Raw genomic sequence first — 14,130 nt, 5'->3', positions numbered from 1 at the left:
AAACAAAATTTCCCAAATATATTTTTGACTCCAGATTTGTTTAATTTGCCCAGAGACAATTGACTTTCATATTAGAGTCTGATAGTGCCTATGAGTTCATCGGGTAACAGTTGCAACCCATGACAGATTTTGAACAAGTACAAAATGTCAATTTTTTACGGTTCCTATTCTGGTGCACGGATCGATGTGTCAGACGTTGACATTTTGTGCTAGTCGACTCTTGTTTGTCGACATTTTGTACTTTTCAACTGATCTGATTGGGTACTCGGCGACTTCACCACATTTTCTTAGAGTTGGGATTTAAGGACGTATGGTCTCTGATCTTTTAAGTAACGACCTACATTGCAGCCAGTGGGATTGTAACTATTGTAAGACATATTCTTTCTAAGTAAAAAGTGGATTTTAGCGTTAATTGCCACAAGTCTTGGTTAAAGCGAAGCATAACAGATATATTTATCAAGATAAAAGCAGTTCGCTGCATGAGGAAATGGTGATGGAAACGAAATAGTTTTCCTGGCCCACAAGAACTGATGATACTCTACAATCTAGTACACAAAATGAACCTTTCAGTTTGCCGTAAATTTCATTCTAAAGGTTAAGTAGAAAAATCCTTCAGTACATTAAGAGTTTAGCTTTCTCGAAGGAATAGATCGCCATTTAAGGTTTGTCTCTCTCGAAGAACATAGTACCATATAATGGAGCGTCAGTGAGTGCGTAGCATTTATCTCTACGTACTTATTTATTGGTGATACAATAATTCAAATCACTATCGCCATTTTGCTTACGAGATAGAATTTCCGAAGTTTGCTTTATTGTTCTCCGCTGCAAATTTTTGATGAATGACTATACTGTGTTTTATAAATTCTAAGTGGTCAGATTTGCTATAGCATATATGTGAAGATACGTCTCCACCTCTTAGAATTTTGGCATCTTTGACGTCAAAGTTTTTTAAGAGCATTTTTGTCGCTATTTATAGTTTTCATTTTAAATTTGGAACGCAATGTTTACATTTTTGGATATAATGCATGCTGCTTAAGATAACTCAATAAAAAATAGTACTATACAGCTTAAATAAAGTAGTATTTTAATTTCGAAAATATTACTGATATACCGATGGAGTGGCATTTTCATCGGGAAAAAGTGATTGCGAGTTTAGCTGTAAGCAAGGTTTAAATTACAAGCAAATGACTGGTTTATATTTTGCAAAATATGCATACAAAAAAAAAAGTTCATATGCTATAAACTGAGAAAAAATCCCGTAACCGTAGCATAAAATAATCAAATTTTACTAATAATAATTGAATCATTGAAGTAAAGTTTGGTAAAAAGCGAATACATCCCTTTAAAAAAAAGTCATACTGGAAACTGAATCGATGTATGTAAACCATTTACAACTAAAAAAATATTTTTGTTAGTTTTCTATCAAAAATTTATTAGAGGTCTTTAAGTAATATGCATTGCATCCCAATGTCATAGACTACATTGCTTTTATGCAACTTATATGAATACGCAAAGTTTTCGCATTCTATTCGTCCTATTCTGTACTGAAAAAAGAATGAAACGAATGCCATGAGCGATGTTGGATGAAGCCATAATGAGGCATTATTTTAGTGTAAATATAAGAAATGTGCTAGCGCTGTTGTTTGCCATATTGTTCAAGCAGGCATTATTCTATACATCCAACATAATTCGCTTTTCTGACTAGTAAGAAAGATTAAAACTAAACCTCGATAAGTCGTCACCCGAATAAATATTAGTTCCGTCTATTAATAGACTACGTTGTTAGTAAATGTTCGTTTTTCGTGACTAATTTCGGTTAAATCATTATTGTGGACTTTTTAAAATGATTTTTACTGACCTTGTGAACATTTTCCCTTCATATTTTGACGAATTGTATTTTGTTTAAATGTTGCGCGATTTTTACAGTAATCCAATTCAAATGGATGGTTTTTCGATTAAGTCGTCGTAATGGCTGGTTTTTTAACTCACGATTTAACAAGGTTTTACTGTATTTATGTTTTACGAAACGATAATTTTTCTCTGTTCTACATGTAGTCAAGTTAGAGCTGCAACATGTAATAGATCGATATGTATCTCTCGGTCTATACTTGTCTAGTTGGTTTTAACTTTAAAATGTTTTTTTCTTTTTTTTTTGGGTTTGATTGTTTTGCAATCGATGTTTCCAAAATTTATTTGAAAAAAATAAATCCCTCTATGTTTAATATAATTGCAGAAAAAACAGGGTATGTTTGAAATAATGAGTTATTTGTGTGCCTTATACGATTAAAGTTATAAGAAAATCATGTGCATATATTTTTTTGGTCTGTAGAAAATCAATGGTTTAAATTATAACGCCCTTGAAAAAAAAAACCTAACTTTGGATTTTTTTTTCTAAAAAAGTAAAAGATCGTTATTTAAAACTTGTGTTGAACACCATTAATTATTACTAACTTTATTTATTGTTATTTTTTTGATTTTCCGAATTAAATTTTGTTTCTATTAGTTCAGTATTTTGTCTCAAAATATGAGCAACAATTCAAATTTATGCATTATTTTAAAGTTATGAGGGGCAAAAATTTATAGCTAAAATGCAATATTTTGAATTTACTAATTGTGGTTCATTGTGAAATATTATTGATCAAGTTAATTTGGTAAAACTCCTTGCTATAAATAATAATAACATGGTCAAATGAAACAATGAAGCATATAGCAAGTTGATATACAGTGTACTTTCTCCTTGTATGCTATTGTCTTTCCAGTTACTTTTAACTCAAAAATTTAGAAGATGTAAATACAGTTTTACTATTGCTAAAGCTTATTAAAACTTTTGAAATCCACGGTAGACTTTGTTACGAAAATCTCTTTTAAGAGTGCTGCAAACTCGGCAACATTTTCCAAGAATTGTACTGGAGAGTTTGGTGATAAGATACAAGTCTTTTAAATAGGATGAATACGGCAATAGAATTCTAGTTAAAAAATCAATAACTATAAAAGTTCCAAGACTAAAGCAATCACTATAACCGCTTAATTATATTAAGTTAAATATCAGAAAATGTTTAAAAATTTGTCAAAATCCTCATATATATAATAGCGACTGATCGAGTAACTCTGACGTCATCCACAATGAATCTCGCGCCACGGCTGATAATTTGATAACATGTTTTGGTAATGTTTAACATGCAGGAAAAGGCTTTATTGTGAAGAGGCTGAACTCGATCCGGTAACTTAACTGTTTTACTGGTAAGACTGAGTCATTTCAGAGGAAGGAAGAAAAGTAAAAGTGGTCAACAATGAACACTATCTACTGTCCGACCATCATAAGAAAAGCCACCGTCGAAATGTCTACACCTGTCTACTGCTATAGTAACGAGGCACGTCTCATTTTCCCAAGGGAAGCTTAATGTTGAAAAAACCCGTACGACTGCACAAAGGCGAGAAGACGAGGGGCGAAATGGCGCCAAAAAGCCTTCCTGCTCACCCTTGCAGAAAATGAACGTCCAATTCTATGGCAGTAGACGGGCTCAGACTCGACGGCGGGAGCTTTTCTCGTGAAAGACAGACAGTAGTGGAGTTTAGGGTTAATCCGCTGGAGTGAGGGTTAAAATTTTAACTATCAAAATATCACCAAACAGGCAAGTGCTTCGTTAAAATGTAGAAGAGTAAAAGCAATTTTCACCCGTCATACCTTGACGGGGGACTTTCTGGTAGAGAATAACATTAAAATATTCTCTCAACTTTAATATCGAAATCACCAAATTCTTCAAAAGTAGCATTTGAAATTTGTTTTCCGAAATGTTGCCATTTTGTTTTCGTAAATAACCGTGAAGCAGCTTTCGTGAAGTGAAAGTGTAAGAGATGTGTAATTTAACGTCTGATTTTTAAATAACTGTTGATGTTTTACCGAAAATGAATTTATGTGTTTGAAATTTAATTTTCAGTTAATCTGCTTTTTCAACAAATGTCGTGTGATTAGCTTATCGAGTCATCGATTCTGTGTGATTTTTATGTGCCTTTAAAACGCCTTGTGTGTCGAGCATGACTGTCGTGTTCCACGCTTTTTGTTACGTGTCATTTTTAAAGCAAGAGTAACAAATACTAATAAATATTATATATTCTGTAAATAAGATAGTACTTGTTATCGATGATGGTCTAGAACAGCTAGGGATGCTAATCGAACGTTCACTCGTTCTCTCGGAGTGATGTGTGATATTTTTATACCAAAGAACATAGAATTTTGAAATTCTAATTGATTGCTTTTAAGGTAATTAAATTCTTTCAGTTTCATTCGCTGAGGCGTACTCTTCAAAATGCTACCATCAATTAAATCGATTCAATTATATATTTCCATATCATAGCTTTGGCTTTAAAAATTGTGGCATAGTGAACCTGGAGGGTAGGGTGGTTCAAAAATACATGTAAAAAAAAGTTTCTCCAAGATAATAGGACACCCCGCAATACTTGTGGATTGTAATACACTGGAAGAATTTTAGTTTCCTATTTCAACTGAAAGAGGGTGCTCAACCCCCTCCACCGAACTTCATATGCGTGGGGAGGGGGGTTAAAAAAATACATTGCATTGAAAAAACAATGCTACATATAATATACACTAGTAATATGCATATACATTGCAATAAAATAATTATTTTTAAAAAAAAGATATTAATTTGAATTTTTGGCATCTTGAATTCAAATTATGTTTTTCGCAATCACGAGCTTGTGTGTGTATGTATGCGCGTGTGTGTTTGTGTAGGCGCATGTGTGTGGGTGCATGTGTGTGTGAGTGTTGTGTATGCAGTGCTGTGCGGTGTACGCAAGTGTGCGTGCAGGCATGTCTGTGTCTGTGTGCAGGCATGAGTGTGTGTAGGAGTGTGTGTATGTGTAGGTGTGTGTGTATGTATGCGTGTGTGTGTAGGATATGGACGCAACCTGGATGCGGTTTTCGCAAGAGGAGCAGCATCGTTAGGCGGCCGCTCGACGGTGATGCTGCAGAGGGTGCTGGCGGGAAAATAAAATCAGCGTAACGCCAAAAACAGTCAATTGAGAACAATAAGCAATCGTGATTGCTCAAAAAAAAAAAAAAAAAAAAAAAAAAACAGCTGGTTAAATTAAATATTTTAAAATTTGAGGCATTTTCTATGCTACGGCTAATAATAAATTAAGGGGTCATTGAGCACCCTCTTAAAATTTAAGTAAGAAGCTAAAACTTCTACAGCATAATACTATTAGCAAGTCTAAAGAAAAATAGGGGTGTCCTGAACACTAGCTGAAATAAGTTTTTTTTTCAACCACCCTCCTGGAGAGGGTTCAAAACCAATTAAGATTTCATGGCGTTCATCAGTACTTTTCTGAGTTATTAATAAATGTTTCATATTAAAAAATGCAAATTATTAAAATAACGCTAAATTTGTTGACTTTAAAATTACACAGTCGGCTACTTCAGTGAAAACAAGACACTTTACAAAAATGTTAATGGATATTATTTTATTGAAACTGAGCTTGATTTCGTAAATTGCTTTTTTTTCTGTTCGTAAAAACCTTTTTATCACTCTTTTTTTCTTTTAATGATTTGTAATAAAATGGATATGAACGAAAATCATTTACCAGGAATAAAGAATGGAACTGAAACAGCTTTTGATTTCTAAATGTTTAATCTTTCTTTTAATGGAAAGATAAAATGTTCGCATTTATTAACTTTACAATGTTATCATTTTTTTTTAATAAACCAAAAACTTTTTTTTGATTAGCATCCCTACGAATCGAAATAATGTATCAAAAGCGAGTAAAAATTTTATTTATGAGGATACTGTCATTTAAAGATTAATAAATAAATATAAAAAGTAGCACAGTCGTAGATGCATAATAACATTAAAAATAGTAAAATTAACTACTTTAACTGCAAAATTTATAGTTTAATCTCATTCATGATTTATGTCCACCCCCCCCCCCAAAAAAAAAACATCGTATTTATTTGGATTTCCATAAGTTCAAAAAGAGTCATGTCATTCCTTTTATTTTCACGAACTAGTAACATGAAAAATAATTCCAATTTTTTGAAGTTTGATTGCTTTTTTTCCTTCAAATTTGAAGTCAAAATATCTAATTAAAAATCGTCTGCGAGATGTTAGGCTGTGTAAACCTGATTCAAATGTAAATATTTCGCAAGTCAAAAAAAGTAAGCTATAGGAGGCGCTGCAGCCTCTGGCTAATTGGACAGCTAATTGGTTGAAAGAGGCGAAAACCGATCCACTTACATAGGACATGATTTGTCCAAACAGACATCTACCTTGTCCACGAAAAATTGAAATGTTTTACTTCTTTGGCTATTTTTTTAAATCGCCGAAAGACGGCGGTATTCAAACTCAACAACTGCAAATTTCGGATCCTCATTAAATCCTTCAACAATTTTTAATGCTCGCTTTAGTACATTATTAAAGTAGCGCGCTCTATTGTAAAAGGAGGCGTCTGTTTTATTTTGATTTAAGGAAAATGGAATTGCAGAACTAAAGTGAATTTATATGAAGCGTTTGATCGAGTGATATGCTGAACTGTGATTTTTTTTTTTCTTTTTCGAAGAATGGAATCTGCTTTAAATGTGTTATTTCTTTTTGACGAATGTGTACATATACTTTTTTTTTTATATTTCACAGCGCGTATAATTCCCTTATTCTTTTTATTGATTATTCAATCCATTTTTATGGATATCTGTCTCAAAGGCGGATCCAGATTCTGGTTTTGGACTGGGTCATTATCAGAAGAGGGAGGGGGGCGCATTTGGATTGCAAAATATGACCCCAAGACGCAGCTTTAAGCTGTATTTGGTCGCTTAAAGTTGAAGTCATGACCCCCTGGATCCGCACTTGATATCTGTTACAAGGGCAGTTTCTGGTTTTGGAAGAGGTCATTATTGAAATATGAGCACACAAATCGAAAACAGGGAGAGTCTTAAGTGTGATATACAAATAGGAGGTGTAAAGTTCTCCCCCGGAAATTTTTTTAAATTGAAGTTCGCAAAACACAATTTTAGGTTATCTTTGACATCGTTAATTGGGGGCCGAGGGGGTGGGGGTCATGACGCACCTCCTGGATCTGCTCTTGATCTATAATAAGTTTACGTTTCTTCTCAAGAAATTAAAAATTTCATAGAAGAACACTTTAAACCTGAAGTAAAAAGTAGAGAATAAAAAGGGTTATTAATTAAAAATTTTCATTTTAAGCAAAAATGTTTTTTTTTTTATTTATTTTTTATTATATAGCTGAAAATTTCATTCTAAACTTAAAACTAAACTTTCGGATCTTCAAACACCGAACTTTTGGTATTGCATCGCAAATTAGAAATTTTTCCTATCCGTTTTTTTATTCTTAGAAAGATACCATTTGTTTTTACAATGATAAAAAAAAAATGTAGCAAAAACATTCTAAAGAATATAACTGTAGTGTGAAGCTACAATTTTTCATACATTTATACTTTAAAAATGAATTATAAATATCCATTACTAAATAGTTTGTTTAGCTATAGGAAGAACCATATTATTTTATACCGAATGTTAACCATATCGGCATTGAAATGATACTGTAACTTCAAACTTCTTTCAGAATATATGAGTGTACGGTTTGTAACGTTTACTAAAATCATCTTCGACTTTACTTTGTGTTTATATTTTATTGTATCTTAAGGGCAATCATTCTGATAGTAATATGAGCTACAAAAGCTAAATTTTTGTCGAACATTAAGCTTTATAAATTTTGACATTTAAAGTCAAAACATAATTCATATTCGACTTTCAAATTTTAGGAGCGTAAATTATGCAACTTACTTAATGTTATGCAAAACAAAAAGTTATTTCTTGTGCGATTGTTTTAATCATTTTTTTTAGCCAAATAGTGAATAACAATAATAATAATAAATATATATATTTTAAATTTCTTATTATTAATCGTGTTCTCAAAAACGAGAATCCGCGAGTATACCTTTTAAGCAATATATTTTTAAAAAAAATAAACAATGCCTTAATATTTTTATACATAACAGTCACCCCAATACGAAAATAATTTTTATTTACTACTTATCAGCAGATATAAAGACACATCAAGTTTGAAAAAAATACCAAAAAGGGAGGGAGGGGGGAGGAATTTGAATACTACTCATTTTTTGCCCTTCTCGATTTTGCAAATATTATGAGGTAACTTCCTGAAATTATTTCGACGTCATAAAGCAAAATTATGCAAATACAGTACTTATTGTCTGTTCTATCAGATTGAATTGACCCCACTACATCTATGATAAAATCATGAAAGTCATGTAGCTTTTTTATGTGTAAATACTTTATGCTCATTGTTGATTATGTGTGAATTTTATAGCTTTTAATTCCTTTCCCGGTTTTTCATCTTTGTTGTAAGATTTTTTTCCCAATCACTATTACGATTTTGGAATGTTTTTATTAAATTTTTATAAAAATCATCAAAATTAGATTGTTGGTTTTGAAGAGTAAAAAATTGCTCATCATTTGCCGCAAACTTATATAGGCATTAATACATTTTCACATAGCATGTATGGAGACGTTGGACTTACTTTTTAGGATTTTGAGAAAATTCTTAGAAATGCAAAATTTTAAAACTTTCAACAAAAACTTTTTAATCAAAAAATTAAAATTCCAGAAATTATAAAATATTCTCCAAAAAATGGAGCAGACGTATAAAACTGAATAGACATTATCAAATGGTACGAATACAGGAGTTTTTTACTTCTGTTAGTTAGAATTTCGACGAATATAAATGGATGATTACCATTTTATATTAATATCAATAGAAAATCATGGAAGTATAAATAATGTTAAATTTCAATCGCTTAAAAAAAAAAAAAAATCAATTTACTCAGATTAGACTTATTCCGTTAAAGAGCATTTAAGTTTATTCGCAACTCCAGAGCTCGAATACGCTAACTTGCGGTGATTAACACTACCACCGAAAAAAGGTAAAACATTTCATTCCACGTGTTTTCTTTGGGGTAAATTACAGGCTTCAGACGCTTATGGTGCAATATAATTTCAGAATAGAAAAGAAAGCTTCCCACAAACACGGTGAAAAATTACTGTCATTCACTAAGCGTCAAAGCAAGTTATACGTTACGGCATGCGTTTGTTTTACCTTTTTCATCTGCCATTAGACAGTGACTGCAGCGCCCCCTGTACTTTATTGGAGTTGTGAATTCCTATCTACCATTTTCTCAGTAACTTTTTTAATTAACACAATCATCTTGAGAGGTGATTTCCACAAAAAGTGTTGGTGAAAATTTCAGTTTTCCCGCGCCGGAACATAGGTTTTCCATCTTTATTTTCTTACGATACAACGTCAGAAACAGATTCTATTTACGTTACGTCTGCTGCCAATTCGTAAAAATAAAATAACGGTATTTTTTAGCATTGCGTATTCCAATAAAATGCAATGTTTTAATTAAAAAAAATTTGAAGTCCACCGTCTCCATCAAAGTATATTTAAAAAAATAAAATGCATAACTATTATGTATGTTAGTTAAGAAACACGTGTTTCAACAGTGTTCAATCGCTGATTATATCGTGTTGTGGAGTTATATTGAGAGAATTCGTAGCTTCGAGCTGCTTGCGGTTCCAAGCTGAATTTGCAAACACATTCGTAGAACTTTGTTCTGTTAATTGTTTATCATTGAAATGTGGATGAATTTTAGAACATGAATTATCACCGGTGATTTACTGAGTCATTTGCACAGAAGTGTATGTATTCGTTGTTGCTATTCTTTATGTTTTATTATTCTTTTTTAATGTATTATGAATATACTTATTGCTGTTAGCAATTATTATTGTAGAATGTAGTATGTTGTTAGAGCAACGGTACCTAAACTGATCTAATAATGAATACTCGTGGTTGTTTAAAAAATTATCGTAGGGTTATTTTTATGTTATGATCGTCTGATAAACCGTCAGTGGATTAACCGGTTGACGGATGATTATCCGGTTTTGTGGAATTTCCAGAAGTTAAAAAAAATTAAATACATTAAACAAAAATAAAAATCATTGAAGCATTATCCGCGATTGCCAGGTAGACACTGAGAATTTAACATTATTATGATAGATGAATTTGTAAACAAGCATAAGGAAAGTGAAATCATTTTGTTGGAAGCCCTGAGTAATTGATTTGCGATGCTTAAAATTTGGATACTGCTGGGATAGTAGTTGAGGGGGGGGGGGGAGTTGAGGGAGTAACCAGCAAATTGACAGTTACAATTCCAACATGAAACACGACGAAGAAAGAGCACTTTTGTTCATTTCAGCTTCTTACGAGTTATTGTTTGGTTACTCATAATTTCAAATTTTCCTCGTAAAAAAGGACATAACTCAGTTCAAATAATACAGTATTCAGCATATTTTTAAATTAAGATGTTTGTCGTTTTCTCAATTTTTTTTCCGAACGAAGTTAGTTAAGAAAACTCATTTTGATTATGGGGAGGATAAAAAGTAATTCATACGTAAAACATTTAAATTCAAACTAAATCTTATGTTAATATTTAGTGCAAAAAAAAAAAACTGCATGCTTTTTGTTGAGGTTTGGCTACATTTGATATTTTTTGATTTTACCTCAAAAACCTGTTAAAATATTTTACATTAAACCCATTCAGAAAGAACGAGTATTGTTTTGAGTACAGTTTAGGAATCGTTTTATAGATTCTATTAGTATTATCGTTTCAAATTTGTATTTGATACTGCTGTATGGAAGCCATGTATTTTAGTTACTTTGTGAGAATTTTAATGCTGTGAAAACGTGATCCCTTCATTTCATTGTAATTTGTGAAAAGATGTCAAATCGCAAGTTATTATCATTTTTGCTTGTCAACTGTATTTTGTTTGAAAACGGTCTTATGATTTTTTTTTCAAATAAATATGAAGTAGCTTTCTTTGTGTGTCATTCCGTTTATTAATATTTTTGAGACATTTTCTTCCTTTTACGTAGTGATTATAAACAATTAAATTACACAAAACAAAATTGTATTATTTTATGTTAAGATATAGCTGCAAAGTCAGTAAAGTAAAATCAAGTAAAAGAAATACGAAAAATTAAAAAAAAAAAAAAAAAAAAGCGTATATTTTGTATAACACCTTTATGTAATTTTCTTGAACAAAGAAAAATCGGCCCTTTTATGAGTTTTCTTAATAATAATAAGATCATTAAGAGGCTAAATTATTTTGCTTTTCAAATTTTTGAATTATGTAACTACAAAAAATGATCTGATTGGATTAGTCAAATAAACAAGCAAGGAGGCACAAGAGAAGAATTAAGTTAAAATCTTTATTTAAAGTTAATATATTTTTATTACATCATATAGAGACAATGGAAAAAGATCTATTCATTTCTCAAAGACATGACTTGAATTTATTCATAGTTATACAAAGTGAATGTATAAAAAATATTTCCATTTGAATGTTTGAAGTGCGCTGAATTTCAGTCGAAAGACTCAACCATACAGATAACACTCGGATCTTCTGAATGATCTCGAAACACCAGGTCTTGAAACGTCACGCAACCAGAGAAGAACCGTCTCGACCCAGTGGGGAAGCCTCAATTCCAGAAAAAATCGGTAGCATTCCGCTTCGAAATGAAGTCTTAACTCCTTCCTCAAACAGTCTACGTTTACGACATTTCTATGCTGCGACGGTTGAGGGAAGAGTTGTGACGTCAATCCGAACTGGAACGATTCCGCGTGAGTGGGGGAATAAGCCTCTTGGAAAATACATATAAAAATCTTGGAAAAAAATAGGATTTTTTTTTGGTTTCGACGACCTACATAATTGAGCACAAATCCCACTTAAGTTGAATAAAACTTTATTTCCATCCAAGTGTTGTGTTGGAATACTTAATACTTCTAGCGGACAGTGCACTGAGCGAGTAATGTGGCAATGGTAAGTGAGATTCCTCCAGTTGTCTTGAATTCCAAATCTGCTGAATAATAGGTAATAGTGTCTACTACTCATCAGCCGTTTGGTACTTATCATTGGTTATCTGCTCCGCGATGCAAAATTCGACATTGCATAGAAAAATGCCAGATTCTATCTTATAATGGGATTGCTGATAATTTCGACAGGTGGCACTGTTGACCTTTATTTTGCATATGTAGCAAATTTTGAATTTGAATTTTTATTCCTGTTTCGTATTGAATATTTAGTATCGAATAACATCGTCAATAATGTTAAATTTCGCGACAGACAGGAAAACAGTCGCCAAATTTCTATGACCCTATGTTGAAAATTCATTTTGTCAAATAGAATCGCCTATGTTCCGTGTTGGCGACAAACCAGAAAATAGTTAAAGTCGTTAATTTGTCGTATCGAATACGAAAGCCAATGCTCGTGGGAGTAATAAAAAGAAAAACATTTCTCAACTTGCGGGAGACATAATTGAAGCATACCACCCATTTTGCTACTTCATTTGTTAATGTACTAGAAATAACAATGGATGGAGGCTTAACTCAGAAATGGAAAAGAGTTATCAATAGATATACTAGTAATAAAATGGTTAATAATAAAATGGAGGGGGGTACGTGAATATTGGATCAAATCAAACGAAACGCTAGACAAATGGACCCTGATTGGGATTAGTGCTAATTAGTTTTTGGTGTCATTCGCTCAAAGGGGTATTGTTCAATGCTATATTTAAAAATGCAAAGATTAAAACTAGTAACAGATGGACTAAAAGGGATTATAGTGTATTGGTTGTCAGGTTACTTTTTGGCGCCATTTGCTCGATGGAGAATGGTTTTTCTGAATAGTTTTAAAATTCAGAATATTCACAATTTTTTCAGAAATATAAGAAAGTTTCCTCATGGCCACAAACATGCTACGTTGTTGCATTGAGATATTTTCCTACATCTGTTCGGAGAGACGGTCTTATCTGATTCCGCCGTTTCCAGTCCGTTATTTACAGATCAAAGAGGAATCGTTGATTTTTCCTATTTTGTTCAATGAATAAAATATGAATTTCCAACAGTGTTTATAGTGGATGTACTAAAGCAACAAGTCGTAAATTTTTTGAACACTTTTCTACAAAATTAGTTACGATTTGTTTTCCAAAACCACCCATTCTTTCATTGGCTCTCATTTTTCCCCCTTCGGGGGGCAGAATGAGGTTTTTGTTCATACAAAACACACATTGAAAGAGAAGTAAAAGTACAGCCTGCCTCTTCGTAACAGATCTTTGTTGGAACGAAACGAAAGATTAGATTTGACACCTGTTCCATGAGAGTAGTGATGTCGCACTATCGATAGTTGAGGAAAATGATAGTAGTAATAGTTTTGAATTAAACTATGCATCAAATCGACTGTCTATATGAATTCTTTTTTTTTTTAATGCAAGAGATATGATTCAAAAGTAATGCAAAAAATCAAACAAAACTTGATATACAAATGGACTCCAACAAGAAAACGCGCTGATTAGTTTTTGGTGCCACTTTCTGTAACTGGGATGGCATTTCCTTCACTTTGTACGATCCATTTTTAGTTATATTTCAGTTCAAAAAATTTGTTTGCATTCAAATTATGTTATTAACTTATTCATAAAGTATTCAAATACTGCAGTTGAATAATTCTATATTGCACTCAAAACTATGCTGCTGAAAGCGTTTCAGCTATGCCGCTAAAATAGATCTTTGTAATGACTGGTTGAAAGAAAAATAACTATTTGGCTGTAGATTTAAATTTTCCCAGAAGTCAACCTGGCACATATTGAGACAGATAAAATCGATAAGTCAAGGAACGGGCAGTTTTGTGCCAGAAAAGAAAGAAAAAGCCCTTTATGAACCCCTTATTTAGGGAACCTAAATTAAATTGCAAACTTATAAAACAGCACCTAGGCAAAGTTTTGACGAGTTTATTATGTTGGATCTGTTACACAAGCCAGGCTGTACTTCACGATTGATTGCATAGGAATTAAAACTTCAAAAATCAACAAACATATGAAATAACAACGCTCAAATATATTCACAGCAGTCCAAAAGAACGCCAACTGCCGCGAAACTCGATGAGACGTTTCCAATGTGAGAAGCAGTACACACATTTCATACACACTACATAGAAATACTAAAACAGAAACGTATAAATGGCACTTAAC

The sequence above is a fragment of the Uloborus diversus genome, chromosome 2 (genome assembly GCF_026930045.1).
Source record: "Uloborus diversus isolate 005 chromosome 2, Udiv.v.3.1, whole genome shotgun sequence".
In the NCBI taxonomy this organism is placed as follows: domain Eukaryota; kingdom Metazoa; phylum Arthropoda; class Arachnida; order Araneae; family Uloboridae; genus Uloborus; species Uloborus diversus.
The sequence above is the reverse complement of the archived record's forward strand: the minus strand, read 5'-3'. Positions refer to the sequence as shown.